The sequence below is a fragment of the Dipodomys spectabilis genome, unplaced genomic scaffold, assembly GCF_019054845.1.
Source record: "Dipodomys spectabilis isolate Male_0828 unplaced genomic scaffold, ASM1905484v1 ptg000024l, whole genome shotgun sequence".
Lineage (NCBI taxonomy): Eukaryota > Metazoa > Chordata > Mammalia > Rodentia > Heteromyidae > Dipodomys > Dipodomys spectabilis.
Window position 1 is genome coordinate 28,594,640 of NW_024870701.1, and position 14,458 is coordinate 28,609,097.

Here is a 14,458-nt window from a genome sequence, read left to right on the forward strand (position 1 = left end):
TGTTTTGTTCTCTCTCTCTCTATCTCTCTCTCTTTCTTAAATATGTCAGAGATAAATGAAAAGATGTAAAAAAATGGCAAACATTTTCTCTGCCAATAATGAAAACATGACCAGAAAGACAGTCCCATCGTGAATAAAGACCCTTGAATATAAAACACGTTATACTTTAGAACTCTCAAATTTCAACAGCACAATGACATAAATGTTTCTATAATGTATCCTCGGCTGATAGTATCAAGGGATGTAAGACATTTGAGAAAATAGTAACAAAAATGAACATCAAGGCATGTCATTTATAGTGGCAACTGGGAGAATACTATTTGTGAGCAAGAAATGTTTCCTCTCTTTCTGTTAAACTCCATCTCTAACTCAGCATTGAATTAAAATGAAAGAAAAGGAAATAATTTCTTTTCCTTTCAGCAGAAAATGTCAGGGAAATGTCAGAGTTCTTTCTATGTGATCACATCTCTCTTAAAAGTCTATAGCTGCAAATCATTGAAACACTAACTACGTGAGGAAATATTAATTCCAAGGAGCAGCACCATTTTCCATCAGATGAGGGCTGCCTCACCAGCTTTGGAATGGGGTTTTAGAATGGAGTGGGGCTTGGAACCAATGAAATGCTAAGAATGGTCCCGAGATTCTGATGCATTTATAAAATGCCAAGTTTATGCAGTTCTCTTTTGTTGTCCTGCCCTGGGGTTAAATCCTTTGAGTGTTCAATTCATTCCTAAGCTGGATGCCATTTAGACATACAATTCTCTTCTCAAGTCTTTTAGTATTGGGCATGCCCCGTTTGGAAAATGACATTCATAGATACTGCAGAAATGAACGGGCACCTTGACCAACTGTGAAGTCCTCCTGGCTTTAGGCAGAACTGATCACATGTCATGCAAATCAAGATCTACTCTACTCGTACTTTAAAGATCCCTCTGTCAATGTCATGATCTTCTTGTACATTGCTGGGTCACATTATGTTAAGTTTGCTGTCTGAGCTTCCCTCTTCATCCTGGATGCTTAGCTGCCAAGCCATTTTCTCTTATATAACAGGGTGGTGAATGGAGAATCTATAAGGATCAAAGAAGCTTGGTTTTAATGAACACAAAGGTGAAAACATCTGGGAAAGAACTCCCTAGGCTATGAAAAAGAACTGTGCTTGGAGCCCATAAACAGTACCGAAGCCTAGAAAGAGTTTGTAGGAAAGGGGCTGAGAAAAGAGTGGGTATTAGCTTAGAATTAGAAGCCGAGATTTGTTGTTGTATTTTTTAAAATAAAGGCCTATATATATTTTATATTTATAAGTATTATGACATTTATAAAACATAGCTGGGTGTTTGGTGGTTCATGACTATAATCCTAGCTACTTGGGAAACCTGAGATCTAAGGATCATAGTCCAAAGTCAGCATGGACAAAGTCAAATTAGCCACTAAAAATCCAGAAGTGGAGGTGTGGCTCAAATGGTAGAGCACTATCTTTGGGCAAAAAATTAGCTTCATATTTAATGTCCCATTACCATGGTCTAAATACCACAATTTTTTTTTAAAGATGGTGACATTGGAAAATTTAGTAACAACTAAAGTCTAACTTTATTTGGATTTTGCCAGGGTCTTTCTCTTTGCTTCAGAACTCAAACTAGGACACCACATTGCATTTAGTATTGTGCCTTCCAGTTCCCACTAGCCTGTGACAGTTTCTCATTTCTTTCCTTTTATTATTATGAACGTACACAATATTGTCTGAGTAGGATATCTCAGATTTTTTAGACCTGACTGTCATGATTTCATACCCTAAAATGAGTCCAAGTTGCTCACTGAAATGAGATTGCTCCTGTAATGCAAAGAAACCTGAAAGCAATGAACACCAGATCTGATTTCAAGAGGAAATTTAGGGAGGTCTAACCGAGTAACGGAAGGCAATATTTAAGGAATAAACCTCTTAGGCTTGACCTAAGAGGGTTTTTTCTTTTGCATTAGAGAAAGAAAAAGGTATCAATGCACAGGTACTTAATATTGATGAAAATCAAATATTCTGGGACACCCAGAAAGCGTTTATATTAGAAGAAGCAAAGCACATTACAAACTGCAAACACATAAAATACTGAAGCAACTGACAAGATAGACAATTTGCTAGTGTTTTAGAAGGTAAAGGTAATGTAAAAAAAAAAAAGAAAGTAGTGCCAATGCAGGTTGGGTGCATGGAGAGAATGGTGGTATGTGATTCTAAACATGGGCACAAAGAACACTGGATTTATCTTTGGAAGTAGAGAGGTAGCCCAGAATAAGATGCATAAAGATAATTTGTAAGAGATATGACTAGTAAGTCAATTGAGCAGAGGTTGAATTAAGGGCTCCAAACACCAAGCTGAGCTAATGACTTTTTCAATAGGCAAAGTTGTCCTGAATGAAATTAGTCTAAGCTCATGCCATGATCAGTTAGGTAGGTCTTCAGAAGCGGAAGCTGGCAGGAAGAAGTGGTAAGGTTTGATGACATAGCGTCAGAGAGAGAGAGAGAGGATGTTAAGAAGATAGTACATTTAAAAACATGACAGTCCCCGTGGTAGGCCCTCACGTTTGATAGGCTTCATTTTCTTGCTGAGAAAGTGATCTGTGGAAAGTGGAAAGGGGCATACTGAGAGCATCACTGAAGTCACACATGCCAATGGTCAGGAGTGACGGATGAGGACAAACAGGGTGTTAGTTCCCCGGAGATTAAAAATAAAGACTAAGAAGCACACTGAGAATCCCTTTGAGAGCCTAAGAAATCTAGACAGTGTAGTTTTTTTGTCTCTCACTCTGCTGAATTTCAGTTACCAAGGTGAATCTTGGTTCACATTCCTCTATTTAATAGACCTCCCTTGATCAGTGGATGCTTGTGATGGCCTGTGTTACTGAATCTAGATTAAAACGTCTTTCCCTATACATCCTTACCTACAATAAAGATTAGTGTATCAATTAGGCACCATGAGGTATACTAACAATAGCACTAAAATAGAACAATTATGACATTATACTTAATAAAAAAGTATAAATATGGTCTCCCTCTTTTACACACACACACACACACACACACACACACACATACACAGGCCCACATACTCTTTCTCAAGTTAGCTCACTGTATTCTTCACACTCTTCTTATCCTATGAAATGATGTGATACCTACCCCATGAATTGAAGTGAAGTGGATGAGCGAACCATCTTTAGTTGTATCTTTCAAAGTATGCTATTTTCAGGTACACTATAGCAGCAAAATGGCACAAGTTTCTATTTCCATTCTTCTTAAATTCAGGTAGAAAATCCACTCTTACTGTCAGTCTCAGCATATTATGCTTTACCTTTTCCAGTTAACCTGAGAACTCTCAGGTTTTTAGTTTTGAAAAAGCTCTTTACAGCTTTTCTTTCTTATGTCCAAATTGCCAGTATCATACAAGGGTCACTTGAATATAAACACAGCAGCATCTCTACAATTTTTCTGGTAACCAAGATGGCTAGTAAGAAATGAAAGGTGCGTAGGATATGTACTGTGAATAAGGCAAAAAATGGAATGAGTCACTCATACTGTGGGTGGAACAGATTTTCTTATGTAGAATGACATGGAATTTGAGGTTCTATATTGCTTGCTCTTAGAGCTTCCTCCCTCCCTCCCTCCCTCCCTCCCTCCCTCCTTTCCTTCCTTCCTTTCTTCCTTCCTTCCTTCCTTCCTTCCTTCCTTCCTTCCTTCCTTCCTTCCTTCCTTCCTTCCTTCCTTCCTTCCTTCCTTCTTTCCTTCCTTCTTTTCATGTAAAGATGAAGTACAGAAAGGTTACAGTTGCATAAGTAAAGTAATGAGTGCATTTCTTTTTTAACAGGGTTACAGGGGGTAATACTGCTCATTTTTTCCCCATTCCTCCCATCTACCAGACTCCCTTGCCCCACAAGTTGTAAAGCTCATTTCCAATACAATGTTTTGTCTGTAGAATTGGTTTGCCCTTTTCCCCACTGTTTCCATGATTCCCTTTCCCTTTCCCAAATCAGATAAACTTATATACAAGACAAGGGGTACAGAAATCGACAGTGACAAAGGTTTGGAATAAACCAAAGGAACAAAAAAAAAAAAAAAACTGCAAGCAATATGCAATAGGTAAAAGGAAAATAAAAAACCCTGTTTCCATTTCTTGGAGTTCATTTTGATAAGCATCATTTTATAATAGTCATATACACATAGCTATTGAGCTTGACTTACTTTTACACTTTGGATAATGGTTGACCATGGGCTATACTAAAACACCAGAAAGGCAAAACTGACAGGATGTTAGTGACTTCTGCCTATTATCCTAGCTACGCACGAGTCAGAGAGTGAGGTTTGAAGCCAGCCTGGCCAAAAAAATCCCATGAAACTCTCATCTTGAATTAATGAACAGAAAACTGGAAGTGGAAATATGACTCAAATAATAGCATGAGAGTCAGCCATGAGAGAAAAGGTGAACCAAGAATGTAGGGCCCTTGAATTCAAGCCCTACCTCTGGCCCTCCCTTTCCCTCCCCTGCCCCACACACAGAAAGCAAAACTGTTCACAAGTGAAACTACTATAACCATGTCTGCAAGATTACTTTTTATAAGATCCTCTCTTCTTCCTAATCCAATTTTGGGAGAGAGGGAGTAGTTAGTTTTTATTTCCTGTGTTTTCTTTCTATGTGTGCTCTTACTTAAAAAAATTACTATTGAGACATACAAGTGGATTTTTTTTTTCTTAAGAGGAAAAAAATAACAGGCATAAGTAGTGCCACCAATTTTCAACAAAGCATGAAAGGAAGCTTATTTAGCTTACTATTTTAGGCAGTTTTTGACCGACCGTAGGATTTAATGGACTTGGTTTTAAAAAGCTGCTTGCCAGATCAAGTAGAACTTCTCATTTGATAAGCTTATATATAGCTTGAGGCCTGGTTCAAAGATATAACAAAATACGTAATATGAGAAATTTAATGATATCATATTGTAAATGTATGCACAATATTAGATTAAAAATCATGGGAAAATGATTTCAACTGCTATGTTAAATATAATTTTGCGCAAATATTTAACATTAGAGACCTCCCTCAGTCATTGAAGTTGCAAGCTCTATTTCACTATAATTTCATGAGACATTATCATCACAGACCTTCTTCCTCTCAGTATGGAAATTCCCCTCAGTCTTATCATCCTTTAGAGTAGAAAAATGTTACTTACAGAATCATAAAAACTCCAGTAGAAAAATTATTACAGACTATAGACTATGACCTCCTAAACAAATCAATAAAACTTTTGAATAAACATCACAGTGAAAGCCTCATGATTACATGTAAAATGTGCAGAATAAACAGTATATAACCCCTCTTATGACTGAAGACTCCAATCTTAAATCTTGTTTAACTAACAGATGTCTGTCTCTAACTTCAATCTGTTTGTTCCAAGATCTCTTTGTGATACATACAAATACATCTAATAGCCTGTAAGGCGCCTCACAAAACATTATAAAGGAAGCTCCATTCACTCAGTAGGCCATCTTTGCTGACTATATACCATTTCTCAAATGATACAGCTTCTTTGGCCCCACTATTCTGAGCATCTTGTTTGGGGTTATCTTATATCTCTTGGTTGTCATATGCAAATTTAATAATAAAAAATGGTCTAGCTGTCCTGTATACTAATATATTTTATACTCCAGGTTGCACTTTACTTATAACAGCTATCTTTGTAGCATCTTTTTAGAAGCTCTTTCAAACTTTTAATTCAAATACATTTTGGGTCAACAAATTCCCAAGATAGCATTCATTTCAACTGTATTCAATACAGTATTTTCCTGGTTACATTTATCCAAATGATTATCTTTAACTCTAAAAGAGATATCAAACGGTAGTTTATCTTTTTTGTTTACTCTTTCCTCTTGAAATATTTCCTCTTGAGATATTCTAGAAAATTTATAGGTTATATTAGAAAAAATTTGAGGATATATATCCCAATTACACATGATAACTATGTATGTATGTCAGATATTATTTATGCTATTTATTTTTTGCCACATTGTAATTTTATATGCTTTTCTTAAAACACTACATCTGAACACAGCCAAATTCCAAATTTGACTCTTCTCCAGTAAACATGTGCCTGATCTTTATTTGTGGGGGAGGGGGTGGATATTTTATTTACTTACTTACATCTTTGATTTGAAGCATTCAGTGTGAGTGATTCCATTTGCCAATATTTTTGAATGCAGCTATCATCTAATTATAAACGCAATTTTATTTGCATTTTACCAATATGGGACTAAGCCATTATCAAATACCTTTTAAAAATATCAATATTTATGTAATGTTTGCATTACCCTGATCTAGTCTTCTACAAATCTTACCCTTATAAATAGTGATAGATCTATATCATGAATGCCAGGAAAGACAGACCAAGTTTTTCTCCTACCTCACAGCCCTCTCTATGACAACTTTTCTCCACTGACAAAGGTAATTTCTTTTATCAATAATCTTTCATAATTAATATTTTATATCCCTATTATTAAAGCTATCCCACTAGAAAGTAAGAGTTTTAGACGCCTGGGTGTTGGAATTAAATGATAACTTCCTCCTCAAGCTGCAGAATCATCTGGAAAGGCCACGTAGACTTTGCAAACCATGCTGGAAGAAGTTGCAAACCCAATTTCTTCTTAAGTTAAATGATTAGGGATTGTCAGAAATTATCTCCCAGTTCCTGGTCCAGTTCACTTTTGAAAATGCCTTGAGTTTGGAGAGTGAGTTGATTTCTTTATCTTACAGAATTTAGTTTTATGACTTGGGGCAATTTTTCCTCTCAAACACTTTTTCTCCTCTCTGAGGTGAAGGATTAGATCATTGTGATGCAAGCTTCCAGCTACAACTTTCTATTCATTGAAGGGAAGGATAGGGGAACTTCACTATGAGTTTGGCTTGTTGAAATTTGTGTTACTGTTCCAGAGAAAAGCTTACCGCGAGAGGTCTCAGACTCAGGCTAGATAACTGCCAAATTGTGATACTGCTTTGCTATGTTTAAAGTCACTCAACTTCAGGAGACTCACTAATAAAAACTGTTCCCTAAGCAAATCTTCATAGCTCCATTTAATTCACATGCAGAAGGCATTCTTCTTTGGTGAACAGAACTTTCTTCTCAAAATGTTTGTGTCTGAGATGGTTTGGCTTTTTACTCCCATTTTAACTTTATGTCTTGCACTTTTATTTGAACATTTTGAGTTATTCTTTAATGACAGTAAACATAAGTTAAATGACTCGTATTCCTTTTTTTTCCCCTGGTACTCCTTTAAAGCGTTTTCTCTCTTTCAAAAGCAGATGATTTGGTTTCAAAACAACAACAACAGTATGTGACTTCAGAAATTTCATAAGGAAGGATATGTAAAATGTCCTAGACAGGAAGCGAATGAATATAAGCATGGAATTCTTCTTGACCTCTTCATATATTCTAGGTGTAAATTACACGGTAAAATTTTCTAACCAGGGAAATTTTCCAGAACTGTGACTTCTTGGTCTCAGCTGTTTTTATCTGCATGTTGTTCAGAAGGCTGGGTGAAGGGTTAGAAAAACAGCCACCGCAAAAAGGCTGCAGGGCCCTCCTTCAGGCTTGATTGTGGTTTGTGGGTGAAGCTTATAGTACCTGGCTGATGGCTGCTAAAGCTACAGTTTCTCAAGCAGAGTTGACACTAACTACTTCTGCTTTTTTTGTTTCACTTGGTTAATGTGTTTTGACTCAGCTGGAGTCCAAATACTGGAAATCTAGCAAACTGAATTAATCGATTTTCCTCTAACTGCATTGTCCTCTAGAGATGGATATTGCCATACCATACTGCAAGCTGCATAACAGCACCGCTGAAAAAATTATGCTGGTGAGGAACTTGAGTTTGAAAGGGGGATTAGAACTCTGTGTCTGAAGACTACCAAAGGAGGAGGCTGTGGAAGCGCTGGGATCTCAGGAGGACTCATTAGATGAAAATTAAATAGGCAGACTGGTCTTCCTCCCCTCCCTCCTCATGGTGACTTTTTTCTGTGTACACAAAGCTTACAGTCTTACTTTGATATACTTTCTGTGCTTCAGGGTTTGACCACAAGTAGAGCAATTGAGCAACCAGACAGGGAGCCTGCATGGTTTTTAAAAGGAAAAGAATCCTACTGAACATCTGATGAGCTTGGAGAGAGAAAAGGCTTTTGCTGTTGGTCACGAGCCTCTTGTTATTGGGTCTCCAGGTGCCCCTTAGCAATTTGTTCTCATCTGGACCCAATTCAAAGTGTGAACTCGGATGTTTACAGGTCTCTTTCCTTTTAGCCAAAGTTGTCTTGGAGCAGATAATTGCAATAAAGAGGTTACCTCACACTATACTTTTGAAGAGGTACTCATGTTCTGTATGTAGGGTTACTTGCATCGGCATACAGGTGAAAACCAGCTCCTGTAGAGCTGTATGTAGTTCCATACTTGCTGATTTCAGATTTACAGAGGAATGTACATTCTTTTTTATGGGTTTACCTACCAAATTCAACTATTCTTGGCTGTTTCAATAAAAACTCACTTCTCATGATAGCACTCACAGATGAGCCAGGCAGCTTAGAAAAGGATTAACCAGCAAAAAGAAAATCATGAAGAGAATGTGCATATATGCAATATATAATTTGTCTTCCCACATAAGTAGTCAGGAATTCAGAAATACTTTTTTCCTTGTTACTTTTTTTTCTTTTCTTTTTGTCTGTCGTGGGCCTTGAACGCTGGGCTTGGACACTGTCCTTGAGCTCTTTCAGCTCAAAGCAAGTGCTCCACCACTTGAGACACAGCGCCACTTCCAGTTTTCTGTGGTTAATTGGAGATAAGTGTCTCATGGACGTTCCTGTCCGGGCTGGCTTTTAACAGGGATCCTCAAATCTCAGCCTCCTGAGTAGCTAGGGTTACAGGTGTGAGCCACGAGCACCCAGCTTATTGTTACTTTTTTTTAGTTAAAAAATTTTCTTTTTCTGTGTTCAAGAAGTTGTATAAAGGCATTGCAATATAACAAAAAAAAGTCTGTGGATACAGTGACTCTTGATGTATGTTGCTCATTTTATCATTCTCTCATCCATCCCAACCCCACTCCTTCCCCCAATTTTGTTGATTTTGTAGACTATGCATCAAGTTTTGTGGCTGCATCTCCCACTCACTTTAATTTGTCCTCGTATTCCTGCACTAAGGACCAAAACTTCTCTGCAGGAATGTACTAGATGCTGAAAGCAGTTACTGATAGTCAAGAGTTGAGAGAAATAGTAGATCTGTAGAATCAATAATTGAGTCTCAAATTCTGGTAATTCTCAGGAGCACCTGGAGCATATATAAAAACATAGATTTCTGGGCCCCAGTCCCAAAACATTTTGTTTGGTTCAATGGGCCAGGGGTGGTTATAGGAGTCTTCATTTTGGGGGAAGATCTCAAGTGGTATTTTGGTTTCGGGCACAGGGTCTAGCTGGGAGACTGACCACTCCCTTTGAATTAGCACACGTATTGCTGTGGCAGCACCATGGGTCTGATGGACCATTTGGAGAACTACAGCCCATTCCATCATTGCTTCTTGCTTAAGATACTTCTTTCTTTATTACAAGTTTGATGTTATGTGGCAGAAAGGAATCAGAGAAGGAATATTCATTCATGGTTACTCTCATATCCCATCATCCTGTACTTTTGGTGACAAACCTATGATTATGAATTCATGAAGGGTATGTACAAAAAAATTCAAGAATGAAATACAAGGGCTCTCCTTTTCATCCCACATGTCCTAATCACTCGTGGTTGCATTTCTCATCCTCTAACCTGGGAGTCTACAAAGTCTAGTCCACAAGGTGCCTGTCTATTTTGGGAAAGTTGTATTGCCTATGGAAGATTTGAGTAATGATAATTAAGAAAAGAAATGGTAATTAAGAAAAGAAATCCAGTTGAGCTTGAGGAAGAAATAATAAATGCTGAATATATTTTTTTTTACCACACATGGCTTTTAGGTATCAGGAAGAAGGCAACTTTAGAGCAAGAAGAATTATCCATAGAATTTATCTTTCCCTTTAAAATTTCATCATTTTTCCATCATAATAAAAAGAGCATTAGGAACTGATCATGAAAGCAGATGCCCTATCTTCAAATGTGCAGCTGGGAAAGGCTGGAGTTTGGCATTTGCATTATCAGGAGATCTTCTTTCCTAATTGTTTTATTTCTGTAGGGTGGAGAGGAGAGGCATGGATTATAATTATGCATTTCTTTCTTTGTTTTACCTTTCCAACACTCAGCAGACAGCCATGTTTTCTTAGGCGGTTTAATCTTATTACACAGTTTTTCTGTGACTAAAACCTTAAACTAACAGAACGTAATGGGATTACACAGATTGGCTATTTTTCCTACATTTTGCAAACAAGGTTATTCAAGGATAATTACTTGTATAAGTATTCTTGCCCCTTATGCTCTGTTTTCTTTCCATTTTCAAGTGTTTCCATTTCTGAGTTTACCACATTTTCCTTTCATGTGCATCTAACCTTTATTTTAAGGTATTTTCTATAATCAAAAGCATCTTTCTGTCTGTCTCTCTCTCATCTGTCTATCTGTCTCTCTCAGTATTGCTTTAAAGCTTATGATAATGTCAGTAAGGATTTATGAATTAATCAGCAATGCATGCATGTGTATTGAACATACAGGGAAGGAGATTTATGACAATAAACCAAACAAGTCTTCTTTTTCTTTCTGAATCTCAAAAATAAAAAGGCTATATGAGAGAATGGTTAACCTCTCCACCACAATTCAATGGATTCAAATTCAAGTGCACATAATAATGTGTTCTTTAAGGAAAGGAACTTAACATATACCCAGACAGTAAATCACACTGATGAGACCCTCAGGAAAGCATTTTTTTCAGACATTCTATTAAGCAAGTGCATCTTCATAAACTGGAACAAGAATTGAATTAATCACAGGCTTATAATTAAAATTCCATATATTAATTAACCCAAATATAAATCCCCAAATATAATTTAATTGTTCCCTTCTGTGTTTTTTCTCACCTTTAAAGAGAGGGTGAATAAATAGTGTTTTTTGCTGTTGCTTCATAGTTTACTTCAGAATGGATACACTTATTAATTTCAGATGGGTTACAGGAGTGGCTAGAGCTTCAACAGTTTTATAGTGAAGAATGTAGAAACTTAGCTATGGGGAAAGATCTTAGTATTGTTTTAACATATTTTTTAATCACTGAAACAACTGGAGTTCTTGTATTTGCTGAGGTCCTTATATCTATCCATCCATCTATATCTATCCAATCTATTATCTATCTGTCTTGTTTTCATTTATTTGTTTTCTAGAATCAAAGGTCAGTAGCTAGCTAGTAGTTTCAGTGATATTACAACTTTCACCTGTTGGTTTGTTGACCAAAATACATGTTTGTTTAGTCAGTTGACTGGAGATCATGGGATATTAATAGTGGTATTTAAGGACAGGACCTAGGAAACTAATTTACAAGTAACGTCTTCTGTTAACTTCTACTCTGAAGTAATAGTGGTGCTGGGAGCCCCAGGAATATGGGCAGCCTGTGTCATCTCATGTAAGAGAGAAATTGCTCATAGGTCTACAAGCATAACTAAGCCAAAGAGATGGATGTGAATTGAAGACGTGTTTGGTGACAATATTACATGAATTCAGAAAAGAGAAAACCAGGAGGTATAGAAACTGTGAGCATGATGTCAACTTTGAGCTTTCTCCAATTAGTAAGGTTGTGGAGAAGAAGCATTCACTTGGACACTGTGGTCTTTATTCAAGGTGTCTTGTATTTTGTGTTTCTTCTGTGACGTTGGGTTCTGCTTCCTGCTGCTATGCAGGCTGGCTTTCCACTTGGGAGCTATAATCCTACAAAGGGCTTCCAAGTTCTCCAGTGACCTCTCTCACCATGAATAGATATTTTGCTGGTGTTTGTTATTAAATAAACAAATAGGTAGCACCTCAGACACTTGTTTCGGCTTAGTGCAAAGCATCTGGAGAGAGCGGTCCTCCTCCTGACCTCTCATCTCATTTCCCATTCACTGTTAGCCCATACTGTCACATCTGCACCAGGGTGGTATCGAAGTGACTATAGATCATTGTGCATTGGAGAAAGCCAGTCACCTCAAAAAGAGAAACCCTAAACTGAGCTCCCAGGTTTGATCCTGCCTCACATGCCAGCAGAGTGGAAAAAGATTATGGCTTCTCTTCTGTTAGGCCTCCTGGACCGCTCCTGTTGTCCTTGCTGATCTCATCTCCTTACATGTAACTCCTAAGTGTTTGCTATCAGCACAGCTTGCCTTAGAGAGTCTTCGTCTCTCCACACTTCCTCTGCATGACCATCCAGCATTCTGGTATTTCGTCTAGAAGCTGATGGCATTGTTAACGTTTTTCTCCAGCCCTGCCCTTTAGCTGCCTGTTTGGCAACTCCACGTGTATGCCTAATAAACACTGCAAGCTCTGCCCAGAGCACGGTTCTTTTTTGATGTTATTTGTTTTCTTTGGTGCTGTGGATCAGTGCCAGGCTTTTACACATATTAGGTCAGCATATGTCTATGAGCTGTAGGCTCAGTCAGAATCTCCTCAATCTGTATCCTCATCACAATGGACTCTTTCTTCAAATATGTTCCTAGGTCCTGTCCTACAATAGCATTATTTTAAAAAGACAAAATCTCTGCTTCCTCCTTTACTTCTGTCTTCTGACAACTCATTTCACAAGCAAATCTTCCTAGCTCTAGCTTCAGCTCTAGAGTATATTTCTACACCAACCTTGGTATCAATTTCAGTGCTTAACCTGATCCAAGCTGTTTATCTTTCTACTAACTATTACACCAAACTTGTCAGTTAGCTCCTCTTCTTTGCTCTCCTCAAAATGGTCATTCCCAATCTTCTGTCCTAATATTAGGCAGTGATTTGTGGACAACCTAAATCAGATAATTGCTGTTTTAAAATCTTTCCGTACTTTCCTACTGCAGATAAAGGCTCAACTCTTAGATAAGATCAAGAGGATCTAGCAAATCCCTTGCACCTTTGCAAACTAATATAAGTCATTTCTTTCTCTGTCCTTTCCAATAATTCTGGTCCCTTATGGGTTCCCCAGACATGCCATGCTGGCTTATATTTTTGAGTCCTTGTTGAGATAATTTCTCACACGTTGACTTTTTATAGGTTTTTTTCCCTACATTTTTACATTTTCTACAAAGAGTTGGGTTTTCTTGTACAAAGACGTGGAGGTTTTCTTTTGCCCATATCATTTTACAGAAAGCCTAAATTCTTTATTATACTATTTTTTTTGGTATCCTTGCTAGCATTTTGTCCCCACAATTTGAAATATTCTCCTTGGACTATATTTTTTTCCATCTCCTCTTTCCAACCTTAAGTTCCACAAGTGTGAAGACATCTTTCGTTTCTGAGCACTTATGATAGGACCTGGAATGAGAGTACTAGTCAACTAACACCACAGATGCCTAAGTTGCCTGGGCACCACCAGTGATCTGGCAATTCACAAGACACTAATGCTGTCCTCAGGTTCTTGAGGATGCAATAAAGGTGTAACACATTCTCCATATAAATTTTGAGATCTCATATAGGTAAAAGGCTCAGACTTTAATATAACGTACTGTATATAAAGACAGGAAAAAACCAGGTACTTTATCTTATAGAGTTAGTGTTGTACCACTGGGCTTCCCTATTTTATCTCTGCAGAAAACAACCTCTTTCTATAAAGCGACATATATTCCATTTTTTGCTCCTTGAAGGGCAGGAAGAAAAGGCAGCAAATGTGACACTTGTTTTGAACATTTCAGAGGCGGTCATCATCAACAATGGCAGTCTTCATACACATTTATGTGACTGCAGCTTTGAGGCACAGTTTGAAAGCCTGCCTGATCATTCATTAGGTGTCACAATCTCACACAATCTGCCTACTTTGTCTTTATTGGCTTTGAGCACAGACCAAGTGCTGGCTCCCACACCCAGCATTCACTGCTTACGTCTGCATTTTGGCAACCTTCCTGGAGTCCCATACTCTTCTCATTCCCTCATGGCCTTTGGTCTGTTAGAAGACTTTGGTGTTCTATAGAATTTGGCAGCTGTGTCTTGTAAGGTATTTGATGTGCTTATATAACTTTTTGAGAAAAATATTTGCCTTTAACCTTCCCAGTTCTCCTTCTCCATTTCCACATCTGCATCAACGGTGGAAATGGTTCACATCACTCCTTTTCTATTTTCTTGTGACTTCTTCTTAAATTAAAGCATTTCATTTAGACTAACCTTGGAGACTTTTCTTTGTATCAAAGAACAGAATCTTTAAAATTCTTTGTCTTGTGCTTATAAAAATTTTAGCATCGTTAGAAGCTTTCTTTTATGAGGAAATCCTTACGCATAATTAGGACCATTACTAGGAAAATATTAAATAATCCAGTCATGGACAAGAGAA

The 14,458-nt window shown here is 37.5% G+C and overlaps 1 protein-coding gene across 1 annotated transcript in view; it reads left to right on the forward strand.

Annotated features, from left to right (window-relative positions):
- The window catches only part of Dcc (DCC netrin 1 receptor), a 992,977-nt gene that overhangs the window by 259,817 nt on the left and 718,702 nt on the right, over positions 1 to 14,458 (forward strand). The window lies entirely within an intron of this gene.